The following is a 27,832-nucleotide window of genomic DNA, read 5'->3' as shown; positions in this document are numbered from 1 at the left end:
AGTTTACAAGAGCTGCAGAGCACTGTTATGCCCTTTAATCTAGCCAATTGGCTGCAATGCTAGGAGGCACACAGCCCCTCTGAGCCAAGCCTGCAAAGACACCATGCTTAGACAGGGAAAAGTAAAAGAAACTCTTAAAGGGGCCCTTTCCTTGCTGCCCCTATAAAGCCTTCCCACTGCTGAAGTCATGTGGTGGAGGCAATTAAGATGTGTTCTGCTACAGGGCTATATACTTTACTCCTGAGGATTATATAGCACAGTTTTCAACTTGATACATGTTTTTTTTTCCAGAGTCCATAGAAGAAGAGGTGTCAGGGTATATCTTCCCCCAGTGTATTTTTTTTATACCTGTCCTTTGGTGCAATCATGCGTGCGAGCAATTTTGTGTTTCAGATGTAATTTTAGGAGAACCAGGAGTAAATCATCCTAGCGGGGATGAAATAACAGTGTCCCCAGAATTCTAACTGAGGTAGGAGGCTCCCAAGAATCCCCTCCATCACACCTTGCTTTTGCTGTTATACTCAAGAAAACTAAATAATATACCTATTATATAACAATAAAACTAAGGACCACCAAACCTCTTCATGCAATACCTCTTTTGCTAGATGGCACAACAAGCAAATGTAGTCAAGAATGAATCTGAGACCCAGCTGGAGACGAGAGACTTTCCTCCAATCTATGACAAATCACTTCTGTTTTAATGTGCTTTATAATTGAACAGCAGAAGATATTCTGAAAAGACTTGTACAGCTTTAACAGGTAAGTCTTCATTGAAACCATCTTCTTCTCCCCCGGCCCATTCCCGGGGTGGGGTGGCGGGGGACAGCTACAAGATCCAATTTCTAACAAATGGAAATCATGGCCATTATCCAAATGTCATTTTAACTTTTCTTCACAGCAGTCTACATAATGAAATGCAACAAACATTTAACTTGTTTAAATGAGCATTTAAAAGAGTGGGCTTGTTAAAAGACAATACTAAGGTGCTTCATTCTCTGAAAATTCTGTGGAACGTAAACTATTAAGAAATAGTTCATGTTTCCTGAGCAGCCTGCTGTTAATCTGAATTTATGATCAGGGCCAGCATTAGAAGCAGGCTATGTAGGTGGCTGCTTGAGGTGCTTAATTTTTTTAGGAGTGGCTAATTACCCTCACTATAAAATATATATACCTTATTTCCAGTCTGAATTAGTCTAGCTTCAACTTTCAGCCATTGTATCGTGTTATACCTTTCTCTGCTAGATTGGAGAGCCCATTATTAAATATTTGTTCCTCATGTAGATACTGATAGACTAATCATGTCCCTCCTTAACCTTCTCTTTGTTAAGCTAACTATAAGGCTTGTTTTCTAATCCTTTTTTCATTCTTATGGCTCTTCTCTGTACTCTCTCCAATTTATCAACCTTCTTCTTTAGTTGTGGGCACCAGACCTGAACACAGTATTCCAGCAGTGGTCTCATCAGTGACAAATATAGAGATAAAATAACCTCCCTACTCCTACTCGAGATTCTCCTCATTATGCAGTCCAGGATTGCATGAGCTCCTTTGGCCACAGTGTCACACTGGGAGCTCATGTTCAGGGATTACAAATGTCAAAACCAGCTTATTTGATTCATGCATCCTTACACTAAGTATTATAATACATATTTAAAAATGATAAGCTGTTGTTCATAATGTGATATACAACCAAATGTCTTTGCTATGCAGATTTTGGTATCTGGGATCCTGGTTCTAAGATATCCCTGCTCAGCTTTTCATAGGATCCAAAAGAAAACACTGTGTCTATGGGACAAGATGATTCCAGCTCAAGCTTCCAAATTCTATTTGTACAGCCCTTCTGTATTATTAATGAAGCCCTGAAGTATTCATTTAGATGGCATAAATAGGCCAAGGTGTTAACATAACCCAGTCTCTGTCCAATATTAAACCAAGTCCAAGGTTTGGTATACAGAGACCTCATCCTGCTTAGTATTATGGCAAACACCCCATTAAAAATCATTATAACCTTTTATTAAAGATACAGAATAAAGAAAAAAAAACATTAAGCATTTGAAATGTAAAGTATTAAATAAGTCTTTCATTAGGAGCCACAACATAATACAGCAGGTCTTAGCAGAAGCCCAAGACTTAGAATATTCTTTCTCACACCTATTTTTTCACTTTGTGTGTAGTTTTCTGAATCAAGGACACAGAAGAGGGATCATGGAATGACACGAATGGAATTTAAATGCTCAGTTCAAGGGTGAAATGCACTCTGCTTGGAGACAGACACAAGGCCTATGTACCACTTAAGGATTCTGTGCAAGGGTGAATCTCTACCAGTATCAAAATATTGTTAGTATGGATCTTCTCTGCCAAAAGAGTGTGACCTGCTTAATTTCAGACAGGAACCCTGTCAATCAGAGATTAGTATTAACGTTATCAGCTGCTGAGGGTCTCCTTCCTGGCCTCCATCAGCTACTGAGTGTTCTAACGGTATGTCTACACTGCAATTTTGCACACACCCAGCTGGCCTATGCCTGATGACTTTGGTTAAGGGTCTGTTTAATTGTAGTGTAGAAATTTGGGCTTGGACTAGAGCCTGAACTCTAAGACTCTCCCACTTCTCAGGGTCCCAGAGCCTGGGGTCCAGCCTGAGCCCAAATATCTGCACTGCAATTAAACAGCCTCTTAACCTGAGCTCCTTAACCTGAGCCAAACTTCAAAAACAGACTCAAAAGAGAGACTGCTGAACTCGAATTAATATGCAAATTAGATACAATTAACTTAGGTTTAAATAGAGACTGGGAATGGTTGGGTCATTACACTAATTGAATCTATTTCCCCATGTTAAGTTCTCCTCACACCTTCTATGGGTCATCTCGATTATCACTTCAAAGGTTTTTTTTCTCCTGCTGATGATAGCTCATCTCAATTGATGGACTCTTACAGTTGGTATGCGTACTTCCACCTTTTCATGTTCTCTGTATGTATAAATATCCCCTGTCTGTGTGTTCCATTCTGTGCATCCGAAGAAGTGAGCTGTAGCCCATGAAAGCTTATGCTCAAATAAATGTGTTAGTCTCTAAGGTGCCACAAGTACTGTTCTTGGATACAGAAACAGACTAACACGGCTGCTACTCTGAAACCTGTCAAAATTGCAGTGTAGACATACTCTAAGGCTTTGGCTACACTTGCACTTCAAAGCGCTGTTGCGGCAGCGCTGCCGCGGAGCGCTTTGAAGCGCTAAGTGTAGTCAAAGCGCCAGCGCTGTCTGTACTCCACCTCCCTGTGGGGAATAACGTACAGCGCTGGGAGCCGCGCTCCCAGCACTGGGGCTTTGACCACACTGGCGCTTTGCAGCGCCGCAATTTGCAGCGCTGGAGAGGGTGTGTTTTCACACCCTGCTGCAGCACTGCAAATTTGCAAGTGTAGCCAAGGCCTAAGACTCAACAGCCCGTGCATCAGAGGTATCAAACTATCTAGAATATAACTTTTTAATTCTCCAGGAGGGGTTGTTACACTAAAACCAGTATCAGTTATTGAAAAAAAATTTTGATCTTCAAGCCTAAGAGAGGTATGTTGCAATAAATTCACTTAGCAAACAAAGGGCGTATCAGTGTTTTGATTATAGTAGCTCATTGCCTTTATAGTCCATTTTTAATAGGTTATTTGTTTTGTTTTTAAAGTGGAGACTATGCTGAAGATTGACAGATTAAAATATAACTACCTAAAGAAAAAAAAAGGGGGGGGGGGCTGTAGAAATAAAAATGCACATCAAAATCCATCAATTTTTTGTTTGGATTTTAAATTTAAAGTTGGATTTTTACTATCTGAAAAAATATTGTTTTATGGAACATCTGCAAAGATAAATCCTTCCCAGAAGTAGGTTTTGAAAGTCATTGCCATGAAGGCTTGACTTCAGAGAAGAATTCATTAATTTTACACAACAGTGCATAATTTTTGATACACGTTATCATCAAGCCATGTTGATTCCTGGTGGTGTATGTTAATGACATCACCTTGTCACCTAAAAATTGAATAATAAATGTGTCATCACTCAGTGAGTGATACTTTGGAAACTCCTACCTGACACCCAGCAAAGATAGATTGATGGAGAATATAGAGGGGTTTTGCTCGCTTGTTTGTTTGTTTTCCTAACAGATCTAAAAAACCAAACAAACTTATTGACAATGCACAGAAGGAAAATACATCTATTCACACCGGCGAGGACGGATACATAGGTTTGCCACCAGATGGGATGTTGCATTGACAGCATTACAGAAAGAAATCTGTAGACAGTTTAGAGTACAAGAAAATATCTATTTAAAAATAGACACATTCACTAGCGAACCTGTAGTACCTTATTCAGATGGTTGTTTAAAAAAATTAATCATGCTTGCTAAATTGCTAGGTGCTGTTTAAAGACTCCTGACTTTTTCAACTGATTGCTCTAAACAGCTGCAGACCACAAGTAATAAATTGCTCCGTTAGAAATCTCACTAAAGTTTTCCATTCCTATACAGTAGGCTTCAGCAGCAGCTGTGACAGAGGAATCTCCTGGAAACATCAGCTGCACTAGATTCACTAGTTTTCCCAGGAAGTGGTCTTTGCCTTCCCTAACAAGAAGCTCAAGACTAATGATAATAATGAGGATGGAGAACAGATGTTGCTGGAGATACAGGCAATAATTTCATTGTATTTATCACTGTAGGCATGGTGGCAACTGAAAAAAAATAAAAATCACTAATAATTTTGGGCATCTGCTACAGATCATGTGATTTGAGAATGAAGAATAAGAATTTCCTGGAATGGCTCTAGAGGTACTTGAAACCACAAGATACCACCTTACGTGGGGAATTTTATTCTATTGGTTAACAAAGGCAGCCAAACATGCATCAGAAAGTTTGAACTCAATGCCAGCAGAGAATTTGGCCTAGCTTGTGGCAGGCTTACTCTCTTGATTCACCCAATCCCAAACTAACTCCTACTTCGATAGAAAATATGAGGGACTACAGAATCATAGGTTTCAGAGTAGCTGCAGTGTTAATCTGTATCCACAAAAAGAACAGGAGTACTTGTGGCACCTTAGAGACTAACAAATGTATTTGAGCATAAGCTTTCGTGGGCTACAGTCCACTTCATCGGATGCATGCAGTGGAAAATACAGTAGGAAGATATATATAGACACAGAGAACATGAAACAATGGGTGTTACCATACACACTATAAGGAGAGTGATCAGTGAAGGTGAGCTATTATCAGCAGGAGAGAAAAAGAACTGTTTGTAGTGGTAATGAAAATGGGCCATTTCCAGCAACTGACAAGGAGATGTAAGGAAAGTTTTACACAAAGTAAAACTATTTCCCCATGCCTATTGCCCCCCGCCCCCCAGTTCCTTACATCTCCTTGCCAATTGCTGGAAATGGGCCATTTTCATTACCACTACAAACAGTTCTTTTTCTCTGCTGCTGATAATGGCTCACCTTTTTCAGTGATGGAGAATCCACCACAACTCTTGATACATTTTTCCAACGGTTAATTACCCTTACCATGAAATATGTACACCTTATTTCCAGTCTGAATTTGTCTAGCTTCAACTTCCAGCTTTTGGATCATGTTATACCTTTTTGTACTAGACTGAGGAGCCCAATATTAAATGTTTGTTCATCATGTAGGTACTTATAGACTGTAATCAAGTCACCCATTAATCTTTTCTTTGCTAAGATAAATAGATTGAGCTCCTTGAGTCTATCACTATAAAGCATGTTTTCTTATCCTTGAATCATTCTTGTGGCTCTTCTCTGAGCCCTCTCCAAATTAATTGACATCCTCCTTGAATTGTGGCCACCAGAACTGGACACAGTATTCCAGCAGCAGTGACATCAGTGCCAAATACAGAGGTAAAATAACCTCTTCTTCTACTCAAGATTCCCTGTTTATGCATCCCAGGATTGCATTAGCCCTTTTAGAAACAGCATTGCACTGAGAGCTCATGTTCAGCTAATTATACACCCTGACCCCCCAAAATCTTCTTCACATTCATTCCCAGGATAGAGTCCCCTGTCCTGTAAGTATGGTCTACATTTATGAACAAAGAATGTAATTTTAGCCATATTAAAACACATATTGTTTGCATACACCTGGGTTACAAGGTGATCCAGATCACTCTGTATCAGTGTCATAACCACTCCCTTTATCCTGGTATTTTCTGACTATGCAGGGAGAAAGACTGAACAGGGATTATTCATTCCTCTTCTACAGCTACACAAGGGCTCCCTGCATTACAGCTTCTGAGCACTAAAGAGCATAGGCTATACACTCACTCTGCAGGAGAGAATGGCTAGAGGGTGCTGAAGTCAAGTGGAGCCTTGGCATGCTCAGGAGAATATGCTGCACCCAGAAAAGTGCCCCTCACCCCCAGTGCAAGAAGGGAGCCTTCCCAGTGCTTCTCCAAGGGTGGCACAACTATGCACGTCTCCAAACTCAAGGCTGTGCTAGCAGCTCAGTTTAGCCCTTAGTTGAACTGAAAACAGCTCATTCTCATAGAAAACAATGATATTTTTTGTCAAAATTCCAAAATACAGAAAATAGAAACAGCAAATTTGCAGCTAGGTATGTTAGTTGTGTCATTGTTAAAAAAATGAAAGTTATAATTCATTGGTACATGTTAAAAAGGAATGTTTGGTCTTTCTGATACATTTCTCCCACTGAGATATAACATGCCAAAAGAGCTTTTCTCAGTTCACAGATTATTTACCAGTCAATTATCTTTTCTGCAAACATACTAGTTATTTTTCCGTCTGTTTATTTTTAGTGCACATATCCCCATGGTATCTGAGAGCCTAGGTACCAGTAGTTTCTAAGTAGTTGTAGCAAACAAATTTTGGCACATATATTGTTCAGAAGCTGCTCTTTTCAGGGAAGTTTGGCACAAATTGTAGTTAATAGTAGTTAAGTGTCCAACTAAGTTCTCATTAACTGCCGCTGGAAGTTTGGCATCTAGCTCCCATTTGTGCCTCTGAAAGTCTCCCACTCCAGCTATCTGCTATTGCTATCTGCTATTCATGTTGTATGTTTAGTCCCCTAGGTCACATGAAATGTTTTCTGCTCTGATTGAGTGGCTGGAACTCTAACAGGGCAATGATGAATTAAATATAATAATGAACAAATAATGGATTTCTACCAGTTTTCAAACAAAATAATTCATAGTAAAATGCATGAAAATTTCATGATTCAGAATTGGTTTCCGTCTTGTACGAACCCTGATAAAGTTTCTATTCTTCATTATAATATAATTTATATTCACTTGGATGTCATAGAACTTCAGTTGCAAGAAGTTTCCTAATCACTGTCACCTTAATAATTTAGATAAATATCTGTGTATGTTGTGTTTTTATGTATATTAGTTGGAACTCTTATTTATCTGTTGTATCCAGCTTCTTTTAATGTGATCTGTTTCAAAGGTATTTGCTAATCCTGATTTGTGTAATTATGAAGGAATCATGATATGATCTGGGTACTTGGGAAGTTACATCTGTTATTTTACATTTTGATCACATAACACCAGCATGCTAAATTAGTAAAACAATTTTCTGTTTCTGTAGCTAACCTCATTTTCTTCAGGTGCTCTAATTGCCACATGCATGAAATCTATTGCTCCCTGAACGCCTAGAATACCAGCATTGCCATAAAATCCATGCATTTCTTCTTGTTGATACCAGTAATTTCGAAAAGAAACATAATAAGGATTAGTACCCTAAGAAGTGAGTTCACTTATGAAGTGAACTACTACGTGTCGTGTGTGGGGAGAAATCAGATTGTCTAATTCTAGTAATATCACCTGTTGTGGTCTTGAATGAATCTATGGTTACCAAAGAACCACGGTGTAGCAGATATTACTTTCATTATCACTGGTAGAGCATTACATCTATGAAATCAACCCTCTACATCTGCTCATCTGCTTTTGGATCTTCAGAAGAAGCATGCTATGGCCCAATTCTCTATTGCCTTGCACCTTGTGTAATCATTTGTCCTTGTGTAAAGTGCAGGTAAAATGCTACCAAGTGAGAATGCCAGCATTTTATACACACATAAGTCAGCTTGCACAGATGTAAATGGCCATCATACCCAATGTGCAAAAGCAATGGCGAATAAGGTGTGTTTGATCCTAATTTTGGCCCTGATCCTGCAAACTCTTTTGACATGTATTTAAGTCAGTAGTCCCTCAAGTGCAGTTTTTCACCTGCCTCAGTGTTAGCAGTGCCTTGGACACAGTAGTTCCCTTGTCATTTTGAAAGCATAGGACTATGTCTAGATGTCATAATTATGAAATCTAATTGTTTTCCTTTTTGTCATTATCTAAGAATAACATTTCCACATTGCTTTAATAATTTCAGGAAATCATAAGGTTTTTTTTCTTTCTGAAGTTGATAGTCTTGATTATAAGTCTACTCTTGATCATGCTTCCAAGTTCCTTGCTTTATCAAAGGTAGAAAAATAATGCCTAAAATAACTAAATTGCATTCTTCATGTATACAGTAGCCTACACATTTATAAGAATAAAAATATGAATTGTCTGCTCAGTCCTTTCTACCTATCTTGTACCTGGAGTGTTCCACATGTGTGGCAGAGCTGAATATTAAATACAGGAGATGCTAGGGACATTTAAGATTGCACAGGCAAAACTAACACACAGAGGTATCCTCTCTGAACCAATTTGAAGCAGCAAGTAAAAAAATCATACTGTGTCTGACTCAAAACACACATCATACAGCCCACCCTGAGGAGCCTTTGGTCTTAAAGAACTGAACTGCTAAACATAAATGTTCAGTTGCATTTACAAGAACTCTATCAAAATTCTGGTCTTACTATGACATGAGGGAACATGATTTAATGGTAATATTCATATTTATTTCACATCTTTTGGGCCAATTTTTGGCTTGACCTATGGACCACCTCTATCAATCCTATGAGAAAACCAGGTTGGAGGTCCCCATTCCACTTGGGCACAGCAGGAAAGATCCAACCTTACCTGTACAAGCCCTGGGTCAGGCAGAGAATGAAGCTGGCACCAGAACCCTGGTTGCCTAAGGGACTGGGAGGAAATCTCACCCTTTATTTCCTGCTGCCAGCCCAGCTATCTATCAGCTCTGCCCAAGTGATACTAGAATTGGCTGCAGGTCACCCAGTTGGCTCTGGGCAAATCAATTGGATTTGGGGTAAAGTTGGAGAGAGGAACTGCCACAGCTCAGGTGAGAGCACCTGCTGCTGCTGGGAAGAAGGGGTCAACATATAGTCTGAGCCCAGAGCTAGAGCAGTGGTGCTCAGACTTTTGTACTGGTGACCCCTTTCACATAGCAAGCCTCTGAGTGTGAACCCTCCTTATAAATTAAAAACACTTTTAATATATTTAACACCATTATAAATGCTGGAGGCAAAGTGGGGTTTGGGGTGGAGGCTGACAGCTCGCGACCCCTCATGTAAGAACCTCACGACCCCCTGAGGGGTCCTGACCCCCAGTTTGAGAACCCCTGAGCTAGAGGGATCACAGCAAGAAGCAGACCTGGGCATATTCACAGCCAGAATGGGAGAGCTGGTATTGTCGGTCAGACTCAGGTTAAAATTTAAAATTACATTGAGAAAAAAATTATATAAGTGCTATGAACTCTTTTACCAAAGCAAGCACATGATTTCACTGGAACTGATCACTTGCTTTAATAGGTAGATACTGTTATAGGATTATATAGGTTAGTTTAAAAATTCTATAGAACAATGATAACTGTTTTATTTCTATATGAACTTTCTAAGAGAGTGGTGAAAATCTACTAGATGGGGAATTTTAGAGCTTGCATACTATGCTGTAATACAGGAGTCTTTTCAAATGCATGGGCACTGACAGGAAAATTATACAAGTATATAGTCCATATTTTTATTATAGTATTATTTATTCCTTTACGCTATAATCTTATCCAGTTTATACTCCAGTCTTTGCTAGTCAATTAATTTACATAGTTTAACATTTATACTACTATTTTAGGAGTGTTTGAAGACTGACTAGTCTTGTCTTGAAGACGAAGAGTTTAATACACATTTTTTATATCCATATTGAGTTATAATTTACTAGCCTTTCTGTTCATTCATTGGATTATATACAATTTATGTGCCACAGTCAAATTCAATTTAGCAATATTCACTGGAGACTGGTGACATCTGAAAATGGTTAGGTAAAATTGACAGGTAAAGGTACACACAGATACAATGAACAGCAGTAGTTAAAGATCATAATTTGTCCAACACAAAACAGAATTGGCAGTACCTTCCCTGCCTGCCCTCTGGAGTCTCTTCCTGGAGCATAATAATTTTTTCTGGGTTTTTTTCCCATGGTAGTGTTTAGAATTGATCTTATGTCTCTTATCTGGGAGAGCTATGACTAACTCCCAGTACTAGCAAGGAAAAGTATTCCTTAGCACTTACTACATTGTGCTCTTGAGCTATTATTCAATTCTGAAATAGTATATGAAGACTGTGTGGTTCAATTTCAGTCTATGCCCATAATTCTAGAATTCTTTACTTTACTAGATTAGGAGGAATGCTAAGGAGATAAAGAACATTTCTCTCAACTTGCCTTTTCAGGGAAAAGCTGTGTAGCTCTTACTTAAATATGGTGAGATGGATACTAGGCTAGTGTAAATAAGGATAGCTCCATTGTTTCATGTGATTCACACCAGCTGAAGATCTGGACCAACCTTATTTAATTTAGCGCATGTTTGCAAGAGCACTTACTGCACAGCTAACTGGAGTGTAAATCTACAGTGCTCCCATGTTCCATGCACTAACTATCCATGTTGACTCTGCTGATGTGCACTAAAGTTCCCTAGTGCGCACTGACCTACCACTGATCATCTGCTACTCAATTTTTATCATTCTGCCTGAAACATGCATCAAATAGTATGTACTGCAAGTTAGGAGATAAGAACTAACCAATACAAATTAATGCAAAGCACAGGTAGTTGGAGATTTATTAAAGCTTTGCTTCAAGCAGATCATTTCATTTTCAGTGACCTGGTTTTAATGAGATGAAGGAGAACGACCACTGGGTCACTTTCCTTAATCTGCATTTTCCACAAAATTATACCATGTTTCCCAAGTTCACTGAAAATGACATTTTTGACACTTCCGGAGGATAACTTTCTTCTTTAAAATATTATGGGCTGCATTTATGAAAAGGTAAGTGACCCATTTGACAAGGGATAAAGCTAATACAGTAGCATGGCAACTTCTGAAATATTAGAGCTATTTTCACAAGCAGGGACATTTACAGTACCAACCCTTCAATTTTTGCCCCTCAGTGCTACTTAATGGTGCATTTAAAAATGATTGAAAGAGGACCCTGGGCAGATGATAGAAATCTCATCTAATCTAAAATATATATATATAGTTTTGAACAAAGGGATATTTGCATTTACTCCTTTTGAAGGAAAACTCACGAGTGTTTGCAATGGTTCATTACCAGGTACTTAATGATAAACTGTGCTGTCAAAAACAAATTACAAACAGTAAAAACATTAATAGCATATCCCATATGTTTTTGACAGCACAGGCACCATCCAGTAACATATTGTTGCCTCAAATATCACCAGTGAACACAAAATCCAACCAGGGGACAAAGAAGTAATTTTAAAATGTTTCTTTCTACCTGAGTTTTTTTGATAGATATACTCTTCATTTTTTAAAAAAATTCTATTCAACTTGATAAAACTGTGAAGTAAAACTTCAGCCTAAATGTTCTGAGGTTTTATTGCTAAGAGAAGGTGCACAGAGAAAATTTACAAACTTCAGTCATAAAACAGAAGATCTGGGCCCAAATTTTCAACCCTGAAGGCCTAAAGTTAGAGTCCTCAACTCATATTTAGTCAACGTATGTAAAATTGGACCGATTTTCAAAATGTGCTGTCTCCGACTGATTTCAACTCTGAAAACCAGTCTACTTTTGTAAAGTGCCTAAATATGGACTTCAAGCATCCAAGTTTGAGAACTTTTGCCTCTCTATCTTATTGTTTCAGACCAGCTCTGTCAAAAAGTTCTGCCAATCATTTGGAGAGGAACCCATCTGCAATTGCACTCACACCCTCCTAGAACTGAATGGGAATTTCTTGCAGGGAAAGAATCAGACCACAGGAAAAGTAGAAATGATATTCACCCTGCTCCTTGCAACTATATGACAGTGCCATTCCAATCTGCATATGGTGTGATAAAGTTTTAAGACAGTTATTGGTGAACTGATAAATGGAAGTTTATTTAGTATACTGTTCTATTAACTCCACTGTTTTGTGCAGCATTGTACCATGGTAATAATATGTACATGCTCTTAAAATGATCAGCTTTAATTAGCTGTGAAACACTAACAAGAGGGAATTAAAAAATGCCTGCAGAGAAGCAGATGGTTTACCTGTGTATGGTGCAGAATAAAAATGCATTGCATTACAACTTGCTTTACCTGAAACAAAAAATGAGATTTGATTTGAAGAGGAGAATGTTATTTGTGCAAATGATTACTGGTTATTATGAGTATTATTATTGCTTATATAAAGGCAGGGATATACATAGCATTTATAAAACATAGAAACACAGAGTCCATGCTTCAAGGAGCTTACAATCTAAGGGCTTGTCTACACTGGAGGGACTCGAATCTGTCTACTTAATTTGATTGTTTATTCTTCCCTTAATATAAATTTGTGTATCCTACTAAATACAATACACAACTTCTTGAATCCACCACATTCGGGCCAGCCAGGACTTTGGTGCGGTGTGACTGTGTGAACCTATCCCACAGTTCCAACTCGCCGCCAATTTTGAATTGTGGGATTTCCCCATGCATGCATGGGGAAAAAAAATGTCTTCAATCACGCGTCAATCCGCCTCCCTGTCTTCTTGGCGCGGCGCGCGCTTCTATCCTTCTCTGGTCGCTCTCTGTTGTTACAGCACACACACCACAGCACAGCGGAGCATGGAGCCCGCTGCGATCTTGCACTTATGGCCCGTGTCTCATCTCACCTCGTCCATTGTCGTCCACCTCTTCAGCAGCAGGACCTCCGCAGAGGCAGCCGAGGCAGGGCAGCACGGTGCTCAGAGTGGCGCAGACCTCGGACAGTGAGCAGGTGCGCCGGGCAGTGGAGATCATGGTGGCAATGGGTCAAGGCGGGCGAGGGTGGGCAAACAGGTGGGGAGCAGGAGACTGCAGACTGTCTGGACCGCACATGAGAGTGCTGCTGGGCTGGGATGCGGCAGGTGGCACTTTCCTTGGCCTAAGTGACTTGCTGCTGTGTGCCTGGAACAGGGTCCCACTGCAGCGAGCGAGCAGCCTGTGGCAGAAGAGCCCTGGGCCCCAGGAAAACGAGCCCCCCCAGAGCTGCACCAGCAACAGCTACCGAGCACCAGTTTGCAAACACAAATGGCCGTGGGGAAATCCGTGGTTAGGCGTCACGTCGTTGAGCAAAGCAATGCAAACAAGTGAGTAGTCAAGGTATGTCCAGGCCATCATAGATGCAGTAGATGCGATGGGATTGCCGATTCCCAATAGATGGCTAATCGGGGGGACTCATATCCCTATCCTCTGCAGCAGCGGCACCAGCCCCGAGTACGCTGGAGGGCGAGCAAACCAATGGTTTGCCTGCATGCTGTGGACTGTGGGGTGGCTGCCACAACATGTGGGCAACATCAAGGGGGGTGGGGCAAGGTTCAGTGTGTTCTTGTGGGCTGTTATTGTTCAGGGCAGGCACTTTCTTCCCGGACAACTCTTCCAGGGGGCATTGGGGATGATGTGCGGATGCCAGTGATCCTCTGGGAGGAGCCGGCCTACCCGCCTGCTCGGCGGATGCCCCTGGCTCTGCGCCCCCCTACAAAGACAGGAACTCTTCAAAAGGAGGCTGACTGAGCAGGGGGTGGTGGAGTGTGCTTTGGGTGCTTGGAGAACGGAGGTGAGAGAGAGCGGACGACTCTCGACATCAACATCAGCGAAAGAATATCCCTAAAATTCTGCTTGCTGCTCCATCTGCAATCTCTGAGGAGCAAAGGAGAGCAAGCCGCGAGTTGGAGAGCAAGGCAAAGCCTGGCTGGCGTTCACACCATCAGCCAGACACCAGATCTGGAGATATCCGAGCTGCGGAATATCATGCATCAGAGAGGACCATCCAGCGAGCTTTGCGAGAGAGCAGGCTGTGAGCAGATTTTAAGAGACCTGATTTTAAACCAGATTTTGGTTTTCCACTTTTTTTTTACATTTTAAACTAAACAAGTTTTTTAGTAATTAAAAGGAAATTTTAAAACTAATTGACTTTTTTTTTCTGCAATTCTAAATATTCGTTGATTCATTTGCAGGTTTTATGAAGGTGATGGGTGTTTTTGAAGGGTGGGGGCAGGGGTGCCGTCGGGTGGGGGCAGGGGTTGGGTGGGTGCGGGGGGGGGAGAAGGGAGGGGTGAGGGTGGGGGGAGGGGGAGTATGGTGAGGTGTGGGGAAGGGTGGGAGGGGTGAGGGATCTGGGAGGCTCTTTTGGGGGGCGGCTGGCATGCATCTCGGGGATGCCTGCCTGGCAAATGCAGAAGTCAGGCACAGGACCAGAGGCAAAGGAGCAAGCACACATCAACCATTCAACCAGGCACATCAAGGACACACTCTGTGGTGTGTGCCACCAGACTGTGTCCTGGTGCTGCTGCTGAGTGCAGGTGTGTCTGTGTGTGTGGCAGAGCCCCTGCCAGCCAAGTCTGACCTGGTCAGACCCAGAAGAGCGACAGAAACATTCCCCACAACCAGACACAAGTCTTCTGACACCACAAAACCACCACACAACAAACAGTAATAACAAATTTTGAGTTTGGAAAGAATGTAGTTGGGGGTTTGAAGCAGGTTTTAAAGAAAAGTGCTGAGAAGAGTCTCCTAAGATCTCATCATCCAGACATTTACTCACTGAATACAATGGTATTACTTGTGTGCAAAAGGATTATTAATACAGGGCAGGGTGATGTGATTGGGCCACAAATTAAGTAGTTCAATGTCACAACAATATTCCTGTAATTTTAAACCATTGTGGGCAGTGTATTGTCTGCCTCTCTTGCAGTGCCCAGGTTAGCAGGGCCCAAATTATAGACAACTATTTATATTAAAAAAAGAGATAGGCCAGAACCTTAGATGGTATAAATTGACATTGGAGCTCGTTGGAGGAACTTTGCATATTCTGATGGAATATGGTTCCATCTAAATCAAAACATTTTGTGAAACTGAGTCAATTTAACTAGAATTTCTTTTTGGGAGAAAACCAGAAAAAAGTTCTTTTGATGTCAGAATGTCCCATTTTGATCTTTTCCAAAATCAAATGTTATAATTTTTAATTTTGAAATGCCTTTCTGCTCTGAATTTTTTAATTTTCTATTATATATTATACTACAATTCACACTTTGAATTAAATTAAGACCACTTTCATTCTGAAAGTGTCCACACAAAGGTTTAATGCAGTATAACTAATTCACTTTAAATTCACACTTTTGGTTAACTCAGATAAACTTTCCTGAGTGTCCCTGTGTAGACAAGCCCTTCGTTAGATTGCACCTATGAAAAAAACTGGCAGAAATTATAAAATGTATGTTACACAGAGCCAATTGCTCCATTTCTAGCCAACATCATGTGTTGCTAGCTATGGACTATAAATTACATTTATCTATACATTAATAGTAATAAAAGTAAAGAGATGCCAATAGTCATCTTCTTACATTGCAATCAATTATTACCGATTTTAGACCACTTATAATAAAATTAGATTAATATCTTGGAGTGGGGGTGGGATGAGGGGGAGAAATGAATATGGAACATTGAGAGAATCTGAAATAATTTGGTCAAGGAAATATATTCATAGAATATCAGAGTTGGAAGGGACCTCAGGAGGTCATCTAGTCCAACCCCTGGCTCAAACCAGGACCAATCCCCAGACAGATTTTTGCCCCAGATCCCTCAATGGCCCCCTCAAGGATTGAATTCACAATCCTGTGTTTAGCAGGCCAATGCTCAAACCACTGAACTATCCCTCCCTAACTTACTAATGAGACACATCGCATGTGTTTCTAGGCCTGGAGGTCCTGATATACTGAACTATAAAGTTATGACATTTTTAGCTAATTTTTGTCAATTTTCCAGGAGATTTTTGTAACTATTACCTTTAATTCCTCTCCCTCTGAATCCTGTACAACTGGGATCATAGTATCTAAGGCACCAGACTTTGCCAATGAGGAATACAAAGAAAATAGTCTAAACATTCAAAAACAAAACAATACTTTCCAAGGTATTCCAAAACCAAATATAGACACGAAACATGCTTCAAATGAGTATTAAAAAAAAACCCACAACTTTATTGACCAGAAAATTGACTTGAGTTAGCAATTATAGAAAATTGATAAGGGAAGCAAAGGAACACAAGCGGAAGTCATTGGCCAGCAGAGTTAAAGATGGTAAGAAGGAGGGTTTTTAAAAATATATTAGGAACAAAAAGTATCTTGACAATCATAATGGTCCATTACTAGATGGAGGGAAAAAACTAATGTTATGCCAATTTTTAAAAAGCATAAATGGGATGACCTGAGTAATTATAGACCTGTCAGCCTAACATCAGTCTTGGGCAAGATAATGGAGCAGTTGATACAGGGCTCGATTTATAATGAATTAAAGAAGGGTAATGTAATGAATGAAAATCAATGTGGGTTTATGGAAAACAGATCCTGTCAAATTCTTCGATTTTTTTATTCAATAAATGCAATAGTGATGATGCAATATACTTAGATTTCTGTGAGCATTTGATTTGGTAGTGCACAAACTTTTGAATAAAAAAGTGAAAACAATATAAAATGAATACGGCACACATTAAATGGATTAAAAACTGGCTAACTGATAGGTCTCAAAACGTAAATGGGGTATCATCATTGAGCGAGTGTGTTTCCAGCAGTGTCCAGCAGGGATCAGTTCTTAGTCCCACACTAATTAACATTTTTATCAATTACCTGAAGGAAAACAATATCATCACTGATAAAGATTGCAGTTGACACAAAAATTGGGGGACTGGTAAATAATGAAGAGTACCGGCTACTGTGTCAGAGCAATCTGGATTGGTTGGTAAACTGGGTCCAAGCAAACACTACACATTTTAATACGGTCAAACATAAAAACATACACGTAGGAACAAAGAATGTAGGCCATACTTACATGATGAGGGACTCTATCCTGGAAGCAGAGACACTCAAAGAGATTTGGGGGTCATGGCAGATAGTCAGCTGAACATGAGCTTCCAGTGTGATACTGTGGCCAAAAGAACTGATGAAATCCTGGGATGCATAAAGTGAGGAATCTTGAATAAGAGTACAGAGGTTATTTTACCTCTGTATCTGGCACTGGTGCAACTGCTGCTGCAATATCGTGTCCAGTGCTGGTGCCCACAATTCAAGAAGGATTTTGATAAATTTGAGAGGGATCAGAAAAGACAACAGGAATGATTAAAGGATTAGAAAACTTAACTTATACTGATAGACTCAGGAAGCTCAATCTATTTAGCTTAACAAAGAGAAGGTAAAGCGGTGTCCTGATAACATTCTATAAGTACCTACATGGGGAACAAATATTTAATAATCAGCTCTTACTCTAGCACCAAAAGGTATAACATGAGCCAATGGCCGGAAGTCGAAGCTGGATTCAGACTGGAATAAGGTGTAAATTTTTAATGGTGAGAGTAATTAACTATTAGAACATTTTATCGAGAGTCATGGTCCATCACTGACAATTTTAAATCAAGATTGGTTTTTTTTTTCCCTAAAAGATCTGCTCTAGGAATTATTTGGGGAAGTTCTATAGCCAGTGTTACACAGAGATCAGACTAGATGATCACAGTGGTACCTTCTGGCCTTGGAATCTATGAAAAGTTTCCAGCTGTTTGGTTATCTGGTTTAGTGACATAGATCACTATTCATTATCAAGCTGTTATAAAAACAGTTCACAAAAGCAGATGCCTTAATGGTTTCCTGAATAGAGATAACATTCTGTACCATTGCTTTGGCCCTGTCAAGGGCTTAGTCCCCCTGCAGCCTCCTTTGGTTTGTGGCAGATTCATAAACTCACTCAGGCTCTGTTCAGCCAGGCTAGGGTATTAGCATCAAATGTGCAGTGACAGAAACTCAGCCTTCTTGCTGAGTTACCCCTTCTGGAGTTACCCCCTCCAGGATACCAAGGATACAAAAAGGAAGAGGACAGGGTGGGAGGAGGGGAAGTCCCAAACAAGCCATCAGCCTCTCTTCCTTCACAGGGCCTTGTGAAAGCTACAGTTCACTTTCCTCTGGCCAACCACTATAAAGTGTCTTGAGGTAACTGTTGATACTCGAGCCTGGCTTTGTCCGAATATGCTCAGACAGTCTATAGGCAAGGAGCTGGTGCTGCCCTCCCTCATGCCTATCCTGAGGAACCGATGGAAATAAAGATCTATCCTTCTCCTAGAGCTGCCTCCTACTCAGCTGGGCTTTTCCTGTTTTTATCTTTTGCTGCAGTCCTGACATGCCTGGCAGGTGTGGTGGAGTGAGGCTACTTGAGCTCATAACAACTCCTGATTGGTGCAGGGTTTGTACACCCCATCACAGACCCTTAGCCAAGATAAATAAATGCACACAATAATACATACAGTGTCTGTACCATTTGGAGTGACCATATAGATTCAGAGTGAAATTAACAGTTTATGAGAATTAAATATCATTTCAAGTGCATTATAGATTAGTAAAGTCTCATAAGGTTTTACTTCTTCAAAGAGTTTGATTGAAATGAATGGAACTATGCGCCTGGGGGAGGATAGTCAGGTGGCGTACATTGTACAGCCACAATTGGAGCTAATGGAGCTATGACAGTTTATATCAGCTAAGATTTTGCCACCTGAAGTTAAGCACATAGTGAAGTGCTTTGCTGGATTGGGCTCAGAGTGCTCAGCAGGACTGAGGCAAACGTGACTAATTTAAGTGAAATAAATTTCATATACTAAATAAAACTAGCTTATTAGGTCTCCTTGATCTCAAGAGGTATACCTTGATTCAGATGATGCTCCACCTGTCTCCAGGCAATTGGTTTTCATGTACTGTAGTCTGTACTTGAACAGAATATTGCTGCTATAAATCAGACCTAAGGGCTTTTTATTATCTGAGCAACATACAAATCTCCCATACAACGGTCTTCTCACTCCTTGCAAACCTTGATAGCAATGTGGAAGTAAAGATCATAAGCACTCTTTTTCAGCTTTATTGTGATTCCTCAATTTCAAATCATGCCAAGGCAACGTCCTTGTACACATTTACCAATCACTCTCATGGGGCTACAAGTATTTTTCGAAAGTCTGGATCCTTTCTTTGAGATTACCTCAGATAACTTACTCTAAGTTTGATGCCATTATAGGAAATCTCATACCCCCTAAGAGGACAAAGATTACAGCATTTTTTTACAGAGATTATCTCAAGATAGTTCACATCAGTTGCTGGAAAAGCCATTTAGCCATCACAGAGGCAGATGCCCTTTGATAGCGTTGACAAGCAGAATGCATATCTCAGGAATACTCTGTAGGCCGGAAAGGTGAATCCGGTTTATAAATGCTTTTCTAGATGAAATCATATTTGTAACCTACTTGAAACAGATTCTTCAGGTCTGCAGAGCCGTCGGCAATACATGTAAAGCCTGAAAGAAGCAGTGATAAGTCAAGTACCTATGTAAGACATTAGAAAAATAAAATGGTGAAACTAAATAAAAGCTGTTAGTTAAGGATGCTGAAATACATTACTGACAGGCTGGTGTTGCTAAATGTATCAGTTTTGTATCCAAAAGTGGTGCTTCAGGATGTCATTAAAACAATATTTGGACCATATTGAAAATTTAGGCCAACATTTTCAAAAATGGGTGCCTACTGTAAATAGCCTGATTCTCGGGAGTTTCTAGCAGCTTCTAGCAGCTTCTGTGGGGAACCTAGATATGGACTTCGCAAGCAAACTTTAGGTTCAAATTTTTATAAAAACCTTTACTTAATATTTAGATACTCTTTGATTATAGTTTTGATCACTTTATTAAGCTGAAAGAGATAATGGGCTAGATTCTCAGCTGTCATTGGGAAGCTCCTCCACTTCAGCACTCATAATTTGGGGGCTGCACTGCAGAGGTCGTACCCCTGGGTGAGGTTAGCATAGCCCAAAAGCTGTTCTAACCTGTGCCAGCTGTCAATTGCCCCCAAGAGGTGTTACCGCAGCTGGAGATTGCTGAGGTGCAGGGATGCGTCGGCAACTTGTGTTGTGTTAGCTGCAGGGGCAGGTAGCACAAGAGCTGATATGGTGCCTGAGGATACCCCAGTGTACATATAATAGTCCATGGAACAGCTCTGCCAGTTTCAAAGCGATGTGAGCTGGTGATGCAGGAAGACACATCTGCAGCTAACTGTAGGCATTTGCTAGCTAAGATTGTTTAATATGTGACTTTGAAGAAGTATTATACTCCCTAGGTTCAACACCCTGTGAGCACTTATATGTGATCATATCTGTATGCCAGAATGTTGGTTAATATCATATTGTCTTATGACATGAATAAATATGCTCAGTTTAATCAAACACTTAATTTTCCCCTGTAACGGGTTGGACCCCATAGGATGCCACCTGATGTAATGAGATACCACTGAGCTTGCCTGTTATGCCAACCTGGACACCCTTTTTACCTGTCTTGCTGAGCCAAGCTATTAAGCTTCCTCCAGCACACATACAGGCAGGGCCACAACAAACTGCAGAACGAAACAGACACTGAGATCACTTCTGGAAAGGCTCAACTTAAGGCAGTTGCCACAGCACTCAGGTGTCCACCTCCCTTGGAGTGCAGCCCCAAAGATATCTTATGAAATCCACCCTCTTCCTCAATGTGAAGAGAGATGTGCACACTTCTTGCCCCCCACCATTACAAATTGCATAAACTGGGTTTTATTATAAACAAGACATAAGTTTATTAACTACCAAAGATGGATTTTAAGTGAATACATTAAAAGTGAAGAACAAAGCAAATTACTAAGCAAATTAAACCAAGCACGCAAACTAAGCTAGTTTCACTAAAGAAATTGGTAACAAATAGTATTTCTCACCCTACATGAGGGATTCTCAATCTGGGGGGGTCGGGACCCCGCAGGGGGTCATGAGGTTATTACATGGGGGCAGGGCCGGCTCCAGACCCCAGCGCCGCGGGACCGGCGGCCGCCAGAGCACCCCCTGCGGTGTGCCGCCCTGCTTGGGGCTGCGCAATTCCTAGAGCCGCCCCTGCATGGGGGGGTCGCGAGTTGTCAGCCTCTACTCCAAACCCCGCTTTGCCTCCAGCATTTATAATGGTGTAAAATATATTTAAAAGTACTTGTAATAACTGGGGGGGGAGGGTCACACTCAGAGGCTTGCTATGTGAAAGGGGTCACCAGTACAAAACTTTGAGAACCACCGCCCTACAGATTGTTGCAGGCAGATTACAGAAAATCTTGAAAGGCAGCTGCACTGGTCTCCCTCTTGAGACTTCAGGTATTATTACTCACAAGCTAGACACCTTTCCAGCTTGGGTTCAACCCTTCTCCCCTCAATTCAGTTTTTGCTTCCAGGTGTTGTTTTCAGTGTCTCTTTGGGTGGGGAGGCAGGGGGGAACCATGATGACATCACTCCCCTGCCTTATATAGCTCTTGTCTAAGGTGGGAACCATTTGTCTTCTGGTGGAAAACCAATGGCATTCCAAAAGGGGAAGAGGAGTATCCAGTAGCAAGTGACTTTGAATGGCTGTGGCAGCCATTGCTCCTAGGCTGTCCCCAGTGTCCTCAGGAAGACTAAGCTCTGTTACAGTCCATTGTCTCTGCTAATGGCCCATTAGCCCTGTCTGGCTTTTCCACTGTTGTACCTGAAGGGCTAGTTGGGGTTGACACCCAAAGTAACACATTTGAACTACAGATACATAGTTAATATTCCTAATTTCAGATACAGAAATGATACAGACACACAAATTGGATAGTCACATTCAGTAAATCGTAACCTTCCCACTGATATCTCACATGACCCATCTTGCATAAAGTATATCTCAATTATGTCATATTCATATCATAAGCATATTTTCATAAAGAATATGGAGTGAAATGTCACATCCCCAATAGCATGGTATAAATACTTTATGACCAATACATCAGGGTGGATACTTTTTTTCAACGTGCATGAACATTGCAGTAATATTTAAATATAATTTGGCTTTGATTGTGTTCACGTGCTTAACTTTTCATCAATATTCATAAGTTTGGTTTTGTTTGTATCAAAGTTCATGGAAGAACTTAGGGCAAATTGTCGGCAGCATGCCAGATAGGGGTATTTCCTATCAGATGGAGGGGCAATACTGTGACAGATTTGGGGTCAGGCCAGTGAGCAATCAGGGCACATGATACACCCACCTCCAAATACCAGCACACTCTCTGGGTTTGTCAGAAGACAAGCAACTAACAAGATATAAGTGGGGAACATGGGTGCCAAAGCTCTGAGACCTTGGGATTCTTTTATTCAAAGGGGTAAAAGAAAAAAATACAGAAAAGAGAGTCTATGGATTTATTCACTCCACTTTTTTTTAGTCAGGCTTAGGTAGAGGACATGGATAAAAGTGAAAAGAAAGAAGATGACAAGCCTATGGTAGCCTAGACCTTTGAAAACTAGATTGTAGCATTTTGCATATATACACGTTTAATTTGTGAGAGGAACTCTGAGAGAAGTGTTTCTTTATTCAAGCATGAGAACTTAAAAGTAAGGACTCACACCACATATGGGGAGCAGGGGTGGCTCTAGACATTTCACCGCTCCAAGCACGGTGGCATGCCATGGGGGGCGCTCTGCTGGTCGCCGGTCTCACGGCTCCAGTGGACCCTCCGCAGGCATGCCACGGAAGGCTGCCTGCCTGCCACCCTCCTGACAGCCGGCAGAGCGCCCCCCGTGGCATGCCGCCCCAAGCACGCGCTTGGCGTGCTGGGGCCTGGAGCCACCCTGATGGGGAGATGAGGATGAGATGGTTAAGCACCTGGCATTGGCCACTGTCAGGAGACATGATACTGGACTAAATGGACCATTTGTGTGACCCAGTATGGTCATTCTTATGTTCTTATGTTAAAGAATTCAGACAGAGGGCAGCAGAGGAGTCAGAATTACAATGGACTAAAAAAAGACCAGGACCTTTGGCTGGAATGCATAACGCCTTATCATCCTGTCCAGCTGGTTTTCACAAAGAGTGGGTTGCCAGGACCAAAACTGTGGGCAGTATATGTAGCTATCAGGTCCACTGTTTGCTTTGCATTTAATGATGAAGCATTTTTGTTCCCACTGCAAGTACAAATACTACTATAAGTAGTGTGAGGGGGCAGCATGGCACTCTCACTTCAGTGGAGGTAAGTGAAAGGCCGAACACAGTGGTTAAAAAAATAAGTTCAACAAGGGCCCAGTTCTTTGACAGGGTCAGTGGAGGGGGATGTAGCACTTATGAAAAAGGCCCCTTATCTAATTAAATGACTTTATTATTGGACAGCCTAGAAGGATGGACACAGCTTATTTATGGAATGGAGTTTCAGCTGGTTTCCACATCACGTATGAAAGAACAAGGCACCACATTTGGGTAGAGAATTTGAAATTTGTTAAAGGATTCAAGCATATAATAGGGGGCCAAAATTTTGACAGTGGTAGCAGCAAAAGGAGAGTAACTGCCATGTTTGAACCTAACAAAGCCAGACTTACATATAGCTCCATTGGATGTGGTACCAAACAAGGCGAAAAGAGAATGCACAATTATCCATCACTTATCTTACCCCTGGGGCTCCTCTGAAAATTACTATATCGACCCACAATTATGTTCAGTTCAATATTCTTTGATTGATGCTGCAGCAGCCATGGTTAGAGAGTTATGGTCCTGGTGCCATGGTAGAAAAATGCAACATACAGTCTGTGTTCAGGTTACTTTCTGTGCTTGCCAGAGATTTTAATTTATTGGGTTTTCCATTCAACGTCCATTACTATTTCAATAAAACCATGGCAAAAGGTGTGCAATGTCTTGTGGAGCGATTGAGAGGTTCAGCACCATGGAGAACCTGGAGAGCACAATTCTGAGAGAGGCAGGCTTCCATCCTGTAGTGCATACTCGTAATTATGTCCTATTTGCAGGAAAATTAAGATCAGGTGATTGTGCCTAACTACTGAAGGTGTTCCAAGATTTATCTGAGTTCCTCGGGGTCCCCCTCACCACTGAAAAAACTGGAGGTACAGAAGGGAATCAAACTGGATGAAGTTCAGGGTATTTCTCAGCTACTTGTAGAAAGGTTGGATACAATGAGGACATTGATAAGGAAAATCCAAGATAGTAGAAGAGGTAAATGAAAATAGCTACAGGTGGGCATGGGGTACTTAAAATTTGTGTGCTGGCTGGTGGCCTCATAGAGGGCTTTGGGGCCCCTCTGGTGGCTGACACCTCTGGAGTGTGAAAAACCTCATTATTTTGTCAGAGTGCCCAGGAAAATGACAGAATGTTTAGAGGTATGAGAGACTATGGGAGACATTTTTAAATGGTTTAATCGGGTTTCAATTGGGCATTCAGACTGGATACTCTGGACAGAGTTTCAAGTGCAATCCAATGCCTCAGAGAGAATATGTTTTGGGGGTGTCCTATCACAGCAAGCAGTATGTTCAGAAGTGGCCAGAGGATGGTATTAGAAAGAATACTACAGTCCTTGAATTTTTTTCTAATGTTGGTGGCAGTCACTGTTTGGGGAGATCCATTCATGAATAAAAGGGTTTGTTTCTGGTCTGACAACCAGACTGTTGTTCACATACAGAACAGACAGTTGGTTAAGTTTGCTCAGGTAATGAGGCTAGAAAGGATTTTCATATTGCACTGCCTCTTGTTTAACTTTCCTGTCTTTGCAGTGCATGGTCCAGGAGTTGACAATGGCATTGCCAATGCTCTGTTTCAATTTCATGACAGAAGATTCTGAGAGCTCACCCCATTTGCCATCAGAGCTCCACTAGTGGCACCTCACCAACTGTGGAACCTTGGCTCCTAACAACCACAGGACTAGTTGACTGTGTGGTTGTCCTGTGGATGTGCAATGATTCTAGGGCCTGCCTTACTGAGTTTACAGAATTTAGAGCTTGGGAAGAGCTCCAGCATCTGTGGCCCATCCCTCCACATGTGTTAGCTTCCTCCACTATATCAGGTCGACTAGCTAGCCTGTCATTTTGGTGTAAACCAGTAGGTTTCCTGAACCCATGTAGCGATTTCTTAGTGCCGAAGCTCCTGGAGTGATGGTCCAGAGGCAATGAGTGGGAACAGAGGAGATGATAGGTACTCCATAACCATAGAAATTCTTACAGGTTTATTAAACTCTCTACCCAAGATAAGCAGTGTGGGATGGAGGCTGTTTTATTTAAGGCAGCATTCATTTTGGCCTTTTTTGGTGCTTTCAGGGTAAGTGAGCTGGTGCCTCAAGCATCCATAGACAGTTCCAGGTGGGCATTAGAACTATCAGATATATGGCTATCACCTACAGTAATGTTGCTGCACTTAAGGTACTCAAAAACAGACCAAAATGGGAAAGGACTCTTGCCAATGGTTGGGGAATGTGTAGAAGAATGCCAGTGCCCAGTCAGGGCAGTCACAGTTTTCCTAGCCCTCTGGAATCAGGAGCTGGACCCACATTTTGTACACAAGAATGGCACCAAGATAACAGTTTGCTGCAGTAATGACAAAAGCTTTGGCCTACTGCAGTCTCAAGCCAGCTAACTTTGGTGCACATTCTTTCAAGATTGGGGAAGCAACATCGGCAGTACTGGAAGATGTTAAATCTCAGAACGTTCAGGCTATTCAGGCTATAGGAAAATTGAATTGTTACTGGGTTGTGTCTGCCCCAGAAGAAAAATTACTGGGACAGGCAATAAGTGCAACTAATCCAATCTGTTTCTGATTCTTGGGGATATGCAAAACATGGTCAATGTTTGGATTTGTGGGCAATCAATAGTGCATTTGGGCCACAAGGTGGCGTCCAGTTCAACAGGTGGATCACAGCTGGGCTTCAAGGCCAAAGCTATACACAGTCAGTTGTTCGACAGAAGAGGCATGCTATGTGCTCATCTCATTTGTCTTCTGCACTCATTGACAAATAACCCCCCTGCCCCACCACCACCACCACCACCACCACCACCACCTAACATTCTGGTTATTCACCTTGGAACAAATGATTTTGAGGCCTGCACTGGAATCACTTTGAGGGATAAAATTTGGAGGGATGTTGTGTGAATCAAGCAGTTCTGGACAGAAGTTAGATTGGTCTAATCAAAAAGCTCATGAGAAGGGTTTGGTAGGAGCCACAGAACTGGCCCATATAGGTAAGGCTCAGAAGAAGATGAACATTGAGGTTAGCAAGATATTCTTGGACACTGGCGGTTCAGTGGTCCAGCATAGGAATCTATTAAAATCAGTCTGAGTTTTTCAGGGATTATGGAATACATTTGTCGGACAGAGGAGCCAACCTCTAGCTCTGAAATGCAGGGGAATGGACGGGCAGGAATTCTGACCTCAGGAGGTGTGGGTAAGGAGTGTGACCAGGCTTGTCACTTGCGCACCCTCATGAGTGATTTCCAGTGCAGTTAAAAGGAACAATACCAAAAAGTAAAAGACCTGGGGTTTTGTTGATGGGCCTTGTGCTCATGAGATGGGGCAACCTTGTGAGTTTCATGGGCTGAGGTTGCCCCCTTTTGGCACCCTGTCCCCTTTGTCGGGGGTTGTGCGGTAGGACTCAAAAAAGTGAGTTGAGTGCTAGGGGTAGTCTATCCAGAGTTATGGGGTATGTGGCAGGAACCCTGGACCCACTTAAAATACCTGGTATGTGAGAGTCTGGGCAATGGCAGGGTAGCACCCCTTCCCTGTGTTAGATTTAATAAAGTTGAGGCCTGCTACTTAAAATCCATCCCTATGTCTAGCCTCATTTGCTGAAGTGTCTACATCAATGCCACAAAGATTTCAGAAAAATAGGCTGAAATATTAGATCATGGATGTCTGTATTTGCTGCAGTTCTCCATTTTACCAAATAGATAAGATATTATGGAATACAATGACTGTAGGGATCTGATTTGTTTAGAGCCATAATAGGAAAGGTCTGTTAACAAAGGAATATGTCCCCAGGGACTTGCTCAAATAGCAGGCTTTTATAAAACTCTTAATTTATCATCAGGCAGGTAATTATAGAAATTCAAAACATTTCCTTCATGTTACTTAGATCAAACTACAGTAATTCAGTCAATTCTAGTTGAACATTGCCCTTGGCTTCTTTGGGTTCAGCCAAAAATAAGTCTGTAACTGAGTCAAGCATTTCTCTCCTTTTGAAAGACTCTGAACCTTCATGAAATAAATCTTGAAGCTGCTTGATCTATTCAGAAAAAGAACAACTATCATATGCCTGTTTATTGAACCTTTGTTAATAACTCAGAAAGTGGGAAAGGTCATTCTGCTTAAGTGTCTGTGAAAAAGCCTTGTCTTTGTTTAGAAAGCAAGCAAAATCAGAAACTAGTTGATTTGTTCCCTGAAGGTAGAGGTTCGTGTCTTTCTGATGTGATGTAATGCTAGCAAGAATTTAAAATGCAAGATGAAACAGTGAATTGAAATCTTTAGTTTAACAGATAGCCTTTCCCAGTTAAAAGTCCTTTAACTTTTACCAGAAGCACAACACATGTTAACAAACTCATCATTCTACTGAGCCAGCAAATCTCAGACCAATACATCT

This window comes from Mauremys reevesii, linkage group 1, assembly GCF_016161935.1.
Source record: "Mauremys reevesii isolate NIE-2019 linkage group 1, ASM1616193v1, whole genome shotgun sequence".
NCBI classification, from domain to species: Eukaryota; Metazoa; Chordata; order Testudines; family Geoemydidae; genus Mauremys; species Mauremys reevesii.
Note: the sequence above shows the minus strand (reverse complement) of the source record.